Below are 8,939 nucleotides of genomic sequence, written 5' to 3'. Positions count from 1 at the left end.
TTCCCTAGAGGAGAGTATCACAGACTCTGTTGATGGATTCTTGAGCGTAGGTGGCGAGATGTGTGCCGTGACAGATGGGAAGTTAAATACCAGGGTATGCGCGTACGCTACTCCTGCCTTGGTCTTCATATATTTGAGATGACATTTTTATCTTTCTTTTGTATCGAATTTGCCGTTGTAGGTATCAGGCGGTTCCTCGAGGCGAGGTTGTGCTATTCCGGATAGGGGAAGGAGTCATCGGCCTCCGAGCTAAGAGACGATGGCGATAAATGAGATTTTCTCCAGTAGTGTGGTGGAGCTTTTAATGGGGCTCAACGGGCCTGTGTCTTCGAGGAGAGGGCGTTGTCTGAGCCTGCTGTTCCCGGAGTGTTCGATTCCAGAACGGTGGTTCCTCCGAGTGAATATGCTTTGCCCGAGGTTGGTTCTCCTGGGGCCGAAGGGGCATGACCAATAGGAGTGTGCTCCGCCTTCGAGGAAGTCCGCCGTCTTCACTTCGTGGTGAGTTTCGGCGCAGTCCTTTTGTATTTCACATCTTCCTTTCTTTATCGAGCTTTTCTTTTGCAGGCCTTTGATAGGCTCAGGTCTGAGCTGCTCCGTCATAGGGCTAGGCTTCGGAAAGCTCTGGATGAGGGTGAGTCCCTTAGGCTCCTTAACAAGGAGAAGGAGGCTGATTTGATGCACTGGCGATATGAGGCGTATCAAAGCTCGAATTACGAGAGCTATTTGATGGAGCAGGTAACCTTTTGTAGCATGCGTTTCACTCTTTTTGACGCTTAAGGTTAATCCCTTTGCCTATCTTAGTTGCAGAAAAAGACGGAGGCTTCGGAGTACCTTAAGGGCGAAGCTGACCGCGTCAAGAATGCTTGCGGTGAACTGAGGGCTCTGGTGCATGCTCAAGCTTTAGAAGAGAGGGGCGCCTTGGCCAAGGTTCCCGCCTTCAAGGCCCAACTCCGCTTGGCTTATGACAATGCTACAGTTCAGGCGGATATGATCGTGAAGCTCGAGTCCGATCTCTCAAAGGTCAGGGCTGAGATAATCGATGCCCGGGCTGAAGCAGCATTAAGCCGAACCAAGGCTGATTAGGAGATAGCAATTCATATGAAGGACGTTACTGATGCCCAAGCCGAGTTGAACTGGACCCTCTATCGTGAGAAGAGGATCGGGGAATATGTTCATTGCAGATCCTGAAGAGAGGTACTCGAGGAGATCGGCGATAAGGGCTTCGTTCTCTCGGAGGAGTTGGCTCGAGCAAGGGCGGACGAGCGTGATGCTCGATCACTTCTTGCTGACATCACGGAGAGTGAATCTGAGGCTGGCAGGTTGTAGCCTTTTGGAACGGAGCGTATATTTTGCCGCTTTTTTGTTTTGTATTTGATATTTGTGGGACATATTTGTAGATGGAGAATGCGCCTTTTGCGTATGTAAATAAGAGAAAACTTGAAGCTTTATCTCTTTTGTATCTCTTTCTGCATTGCTTTCGACCAGGCGGGCTGGTTTTGGTGTTTGGCGGGAGCCCCGTGGGTCCAGAGCTAATTAGGCAGGCCCAGAGGCTCTTAAGTGCGATTTTTGACGTGAGTAGGCGTTAGGGCCTTTGTGCTTTGCCCAGCTGTTTTAGTCCTAGCCTTCGAGTTAGACTTTGACTAAAGCTTACCTGACCTTCAACCTCTTGTGCTTGCATGGGCGGATGATGGTTGTTTTTGTCCTCTGCCCTTGGTCATTTATTTTTTCAACTATTTTGGGTCCAGTCTCTGGGTCGCGTTGCGACTCGAGCTTTAATTGACCCTCAAGTTTTTTCGTGTCTGCATAGGCGGATGACGATGGCTCTTGCGCTTCGGGTCGAAGCGAACTTTTAAGTGTGTGGCCCGGAGGCTTGTTTGGCTGGCGACAATGGCACTTATGTTGTGCCCTTAGGCATTTGTAGTTAACTATTTTGGATCTGGTCTCCGAATTGGGTTATAACTCGAGCTCATTTTAATCCTCAAGTTTTCAAATTTCACGCTAGCGATGGTGGCTCTTACGTTGTTTGGTCGTTGAGACCTTTTAGTGTGCAGCCCGGAAGCTCGTTTGGCAGGCGACAATGGCTCTTACGCTTTTGCTCGTGGGCAGTTTGTAGGCTTTTTTTTCCTCTCTTTAAGATCTTTTTTGAAATGATTTTGCCTGACCCGTCATCGGTTCAGGAAGAACCTCGATTTCAAGTCGTTAGTGGCGATGATCGAGCACCTCAGAAGACTTTTAGCTCGTAGGCTGAGTAGCTCGAAGCATTGTGATTTGGAGCTGACATGGTCGAAGCTCGTTTGCCTGTTGAGGGAAGCCTGTTTTAACCGGTTCTTTTCGAAGTATATTCGAAGTAATGGCCTGTGATTTAGCAAGCGACAGTCGGGCGTCCCATTTGGCTGGAGCAGCTATTTTGACCATAGTCATATGTGTTTGTCCGGAGCCATTTTTGATCCTGAGTGATAGTTTAGGCGTCTACACCGAGGGTATGCCCTTTCGTGATTCTTACAAATGCGACGTACATCCTAAACTTCGGGATTGAGTTTTATGCCTGTAGTAAGGTCTTACAAAATTTTCATGCCTACTGAGGTCTTACAATTTGTCATGCATGTTGAGGTCTTACAGTTTTTGTTGCTATGTAGAATAGTTCTGGTTATACCGAGTTTGCCAGCTCGGGGTCTTACGGCCTCGGGTTTTCCAGTGTATGGCGATTGGCGATAGTCTCCGAGTCATCGAGTTTGCTTAGGCTCGAAGGCCGTTATTTATGAGCTCGGAGTTACCTTGTTGGGGCTTTATGAGCCCGAAGTTCCGACCCTGGGGTCGTGCGGGTGCCAAATTGTTGACGCTAAGTATCCAAGTATTTCGGGACGTGTTTGGTGGAGGGATCCCTGCCGAGAGTATGCCGAAATTTCCTTTTTTGGAGTATGAGATGCTAAAAGATATTCTTTTATTGCTTGGCATAAATACATATCATTTCATTATTGTGAGCTTAGCCCGCGCGGGAGCGGCTCCTTGAACCATTTGGTCTGGTACACGATTCCCTATTGAAACTCAGTCTGCCATTCCCTGGCCCTTCCGAGCACACGACGCCTTCAAAAGGGTGGGGGGTGTCCCTCATCGTTTGATTGTAGAAGAAAACATGTGATCTTGTCGGATCATCCTTAGGGGGTACGTTGTTCCGCCAAGGACCTTGCTAGCGAGACCCTCTTCGGGACGGAAGTCCGACCTGGGGGAAAGAGCACAGTAGGTTCCGTTAAGCCCTTAGGGTCTCTGGGTAGTGTTAGAACTTTCGAATGCCCTAGCCGGGTGTCTGCATATAGGTTAGTGAAAAATAACGAAGGAGGGAGGTAGTTTTCTTTACCGCGGGATGTGTAGGCGACGTTCCGGGGTTTGGTATGTTCCTGCTGTTTCGGGGCATGGACTCTAGTATGGCCCTCCGCTACGTTTAATAGGACTTGGCTGAAGATGTGGTTTGCTTACCCTTTGACTCTTTCGAGAGTGGAGATATTGGTGTCGGCGATGCGTCATGTGATGCAGAATTTCCCATTGTCGCGTATTGCTTCCTGCCAACGGTTTTAATTCCGCCCCTTGCGTGGAATTTCATCTTTGGCGAAGTGGGGGCGGCCCTGTCTTCGGGCGATGCGCCCGCAGTCGTTAGAATAAAGCGTCCGTGTCTTACGCCTCCCTTGGTGATATGGGACTCGGCGTTCCGGTCTGGACCAGTCATGCTGTACTGAGAGAATGGTCTTTCTCCTTGTCGTAGCGATCGTCGTTCGGAATCTGTCAAAGATTCGAGAGGTGGTTGTGTTTTGACCCGGCGGCCCGAGCCGCCCCATCATCCTTGGACCGACAGTGCTGATCGAGCCACCTGCACTCATGTGCACATGTTTTATTTAAAATGAATTGAGTGAGGAAGAAGGTTACCAGTACGTCGTTGTGTGGTCGAGATGAGGCCTCGGTACCCTCTTTGTTGAGGGAATCCTTGGGGGTATATCCCCAGATCTGCCTTTCTCCGGTGACCAGAAATTTTGCTATCCCTTTTACAAGTTCTTGGAAAGGGTCGTTGCACCTCCATTGTCGTGGCAATGCAATGGGGCTCGTTTGCTTTGTTCCTCTCGGTCGACTTCCATACTGGGGACTGAACTTGAATTCGGTCGCTCATCAGTTCTCGGTGGTGATTTTTGTCGAGCGGCTTGGTGTCTTTCCTTTGGAGCTAGTGGCTATCTTCGACCCTGCGGTCGTACTTGCTATGTAGTTCCTGCGCCAGGCTGCAATCCCTTTGAGAGGAATTTGACCGAATTGGTCCGAGCCATTCAACGTCCCTGGTTTCGCCTATGATGAACACGATGTTTGGTATAACGATTTGGAAATTGTACTCTGATGGGCGAAGCGCCCTTGTCGGCCATGCGTCCTCGTCGGATCTGGCTTTGTTAACGATTCATCGAGGATATTGTCCTCGAGCCATTCTCCGATCATTGCGAGGTAGATTGCATTGTGGGGCGTTCTTCCTATCTGCGGCGCACGGGTGGTACATCCTTTTGTTTGGCATTGATTTCTTTGACAGGATCCTGTTTGGGTAAACTAAGCCCGAGGAGGCTCCCGGATGGTCATCCACAACCCTGATTTGCAACTGATGTCAGGTACAGGCATCCGACCAGGTCTTGGCCGGGTACCTGATCAAGTTTTTTTTGAACTTCCCTGAAATCGTCGGGCCTGGTTTGTTTAGGCTTTAAGTGAAGGCCTTTATTTCCCAGTTATCCGAGATTGGGGGCTCACGTTCGTTCCATCAGGGAATGAGGTGCGAATTCCCGTGGCATTTCATTCCCCCTTTGTTCGGACCTGAATGTGTCGGGCTCCCTCGTTGTTGCTTCGATGGCATCATCGTGTGTCTCTATGGAGGAATATGTCGGTATGGTAAGCGAGTTTATGGGGTCGGGCGCTAGGTTATGATGCCACATCATGGTTTCTTACGAGAGTGTTTCCCCGAACCTCTTCAAAAAGACGGGCTCGATCTCATCATCTTTTGGGTCGTTGCCTTTTCTCGCGCCTGTATAGGCGGTGATGTGTTCGCTAGGATCTGAGGTCATGTTGTATTTAGGGAGTTCTGGCGTTCTGGACTTCTTTGAAATGGGTTCCGGGGCCGCTTCCTCGTGGAACGCCCATTGCACGAATTTCCACAAACCTGGTTCGATCCTTTCGGAGAGATCCCCAAGCATCTTTGCTATGGCAAGGTCAGCTATCGATCCGTCATTGCTTGATCTCTCGGGTACTTGCTCGGAGCTGCTTCCGGCGTTGCTGTGTTGGAAGTCTTCGGATGGCTTTGTAACCGAGCAATGGCCAACTGTTGTGCCTGCAACATTTCAAAAATAACATGAAGACTAATTTCCTGTTCTTCCCGAGCTGGGGTCTTTTGGCTTCCTGTTGGTCGCCATGTTGTATGCTTCCGTTGGTGCGTGAAGTTTCGTCAACCCGCTGCATGTCTCGCGAAATCGCATCCGCTGGAATTGGTCCAGGTGTGTTACCAGGGTTCTGCGATGGCGCGCCAACGACTGGAACAGCCAAACCGTTTTCTCCTTGATTTTCAAGGTAATCGTTCTTAACCCCGTTTGCCGAGCCAGACATTTCGACCTGAAATCAAGAGATCTTGGAAAAGAAAAAACGTGAAAGATAACTTGCGTTTGTGTAATGAAACTAGCAAGAAAATAATCACTATTATTTTTAGCCCCACGGTGGACACCAAACTGTTTATCGTGAAAATGGTAACGACAATTAAATTTGTAAATGAGATTTTAAAAATACGTGATCTATTTTTATGCTAGTTGTTAGAGAAATTGATGCTAGGAATATGAAGTTTAATGAAGAAATACAAGCTAAAACGGGGCAGTAATCAAATTGAGATACTTGCAGCCCGAGCCTCGGACTGGTCGATGAAGGACCTCGAGGTCGATATCTAGCTTGAGCTTGATATATCGGGGATAGTCAGGAATGGGATAACATTTAAGGTATGATCAAACAAGGCTCTTTATGGCCTATACCAAGCAATAAATGAAGAACAAGTAAGAAAGCAGTAAACGTTAAGAGTGGCCTCGAGCTAATAAGAATGAGCGAGTTAGAGAGAAGAGGGAGATAGAGAGAGAGAGAGATTATTGATCTTGTAGAGAATAGTTGGAGCAACATCAGCCCCTTACAAAGTAGTGTGGGCTCCCTTTATATAGGAGGGGAACCCGGATATAGTACAACATACGTCAATTATAAAATATGGAGATGGGACGGCTTAGACGTGGTGCTTAGGCATAGACCCTGGATAGGCCGGCCCTATCAGACTTAGCCGTGTGCCTTGGGAACTTCCCTTTCTGCTCTAGCCCCCACCTTCGTCTTCTTTAAGTCGGGGCCCCGAGGGAGGGGACTCAATCGCGACTCCACGTGCTCGGGGTCTCAAGGTATTCTTCCGAAGTGGTTTGATAGCGAGAAATTGAGTCCTATGATTTCGCCACATACATCGATGTCTGTTGGGATTCCGAGACTGGCAATAGCTCCGCATGGTGATTATGGTATTGGGAGCGCGATCGTAAGTGAATTCGGAGGTTTGTAGGTTGTTTTGGAGTCATTTGGCTAAAGATAGAAATTTGAAGTTTTGAGAAGTTTGACAAAAAGTGGAATTTTTGATATCAGGGTCGGATTTTGACTCCGGAAGTTGGAGTAGGTCCGTAATGTCAAATATGACTTGTGTGCAAAATTTGGGGTCAATCAGACGGGATTTGATAGGTTTCGACATCGAATGTAGAAGTTTGAATTCTAAAGTTCATTAAGCTTGGATTGGAGGTCGATTCATGATTTTAGCGTTGTTTGATATGATTTGAGGCCTCAAGCAGGTCTGCATTATATTATGGGACAGGTTGGTATGATTGGTTGGGGTCCCTAGGGCCTCGGGAGGATTCCGAATGGTTAACGGATCAAATTTGGAATTTGAAGAAGGACTGAAGCACCTGGTATCTGGTGTAACCACACCTGCGAGGTTTTGGCCGCAGGTGCGGAGCCGCAGAAGCGGCGTAGGTGCCGAAGAAGCGGAAGTGGCTGGGCTAGGCTGGGATCGCAGATGCAGTCATCTTGCCACAGAAGCGGGGTCGCACCTGCGAAAGGAAGGACACAAATGCGGAAGTTTGGGGCTTAAAGGAGGACCGCAGAAGCGGTTAGTAGGTCGCACTTGCGCAACCGCAGAAGCGGTCAAGTGACCGCATGTGCGAAAATGTTGGAGGCAGTGAGGTTCTTTTAAATCGGGGGTTAGATTCATTTTAACCTTATTTCTTCCATTGGAATCGATTTTGGAGCAACTTTGAGGTGTCATTTTCACCACCAAGCATGAGGTAAGTGGTTTATGTTAATTTTGAGTTAAATACATGATTGTATATGGATTTGAGCATGAAAACTTGTGGAAAACTTAGGGTTTGAGGGAAAACCTAGAAAATTAGTATTCTTGGATTTTGACCACGATTTTGAACATGAAATTAGAGTAAATTATATATTTGAGTTCGTGAGGTTATGGGTAGACCTTATCTTCAAAAAAATTCGGAATCCGGGCACGTGGGCATGAGGGCATTTTTGTCAACCTTTCGATCGGAGTTAGGAATTGTTATAAATTGGATTATAATGAGTAATTGAACATATACTAATGGGTTTACATAATTATTGGCTAGTTTTGGAGCGTCGTGCATCAATTTGAGGATTCAGAAGGACGTGGGATACCGGTGATGGCTCTTCGGAGCGAGGTGAGTTTCCTCTCTAACCTTGTAAGAGGGAATTGTCCCCATAGGTGAATTAATTGGATTGTGCTTCTATTTGTGGGGGCTACGTACGCACGAGGTGACGAGAGTCCGTGCGTAGCTACTATTATGTTTAAGTTCGGGTAGTCTAGGACCCAAAAGCATGCTATACTTGGAATATTTGTAATCTTGTTGACACTTTGAATTGCTTAAATCACATCAAATTAGTAAATGAATTTCTAAAAAGATTAAACTTCATTTTCTTGAATTGTTAAAAAGAGAATTGGCTTTTCTTTGGATAATTGTTCCCTGATGACTTCTTGATTGACTGTCTGCGTGTGTTTAATTTTAGAACGGACCGAACGCCTTGGAAGATTAAATAGATGCATCTATGGTTTGCGCCATTCGACCCTCTGGCAGTGCACAGTTTAAATACCTGTTGGATCGGGTCGTATGACCTCGGCATGTTTTGCGCATGTTTGTAATGCTTGCTTGAGATTTATGAACTGATATTGCCCCCCAGGTCTGAGATAAATTGATAAATAATAGATTATGAATTTGGAGACTTCTTAATATAAAAAGGAATGTTTACTTGTTTCGTGACTTACTTAAATTTACTGCCGCTTTTAATAAATCGATGATTATTTGCATTATTAATATATTACTATTGGATCACTAGTAAGTGTCGAAGTCGACCTCTCATCTCTACTTCTTCGAGATTAGACGAGATATTCACTAGGTACACGTTATTTTCGTACTCATACTACACTTGTTGTGCATTTTGTTGCAGAGACGCATGTAAGTCTAGTGGCCTAGTTTAGCTCTGCCGCATGATTGATACTGGGACTCAGGCGAGCTGTACATCTCGAGACGATCCGCAACCAGCAGAGTCTCTTTCAGAGTATTGTACTATATTTTCTTCTCTGTCTAATTGTATTCCAGACAGTTATTGTATTTTATTTCAATACCTAGTAAATGCTCATGCACTTGTGACACCGGGTTCTGGGATGACTAAGGGGTATTTGTATTAATTTCCTAAACATTTCTATTTAATGTGAAACAGTTATCTTTTATTAGTAAGATTGAAGGAAAAAACATAGTTTTCAAAATTATTACAACAAGGCCTAAATTAAGTATATATGATTGGCTTGCCGAAATCTTCCTAGTGCAAACTGGGGTAGAAAA

The sequence above is a fragment of the Nicotiana sylvestris genome, chromosome 2, assembly GCF_000393655.2.
Source record: "Nicotiana sylvestris chromosome 2, ASM39365v2, whole genome shotgun sequence".
Lineage (NCBI taxonomy): Eukaryota > Viridiplantae > Streptophyta > Magnoliopsida > Solanales > Solanaceae > Nicotiana > Nicotiana sylvestris.
The sequence above is the reverse complement of the archived record's forward strand: the minus strand, read 5'-3'. Positions refer to the sequence as shown.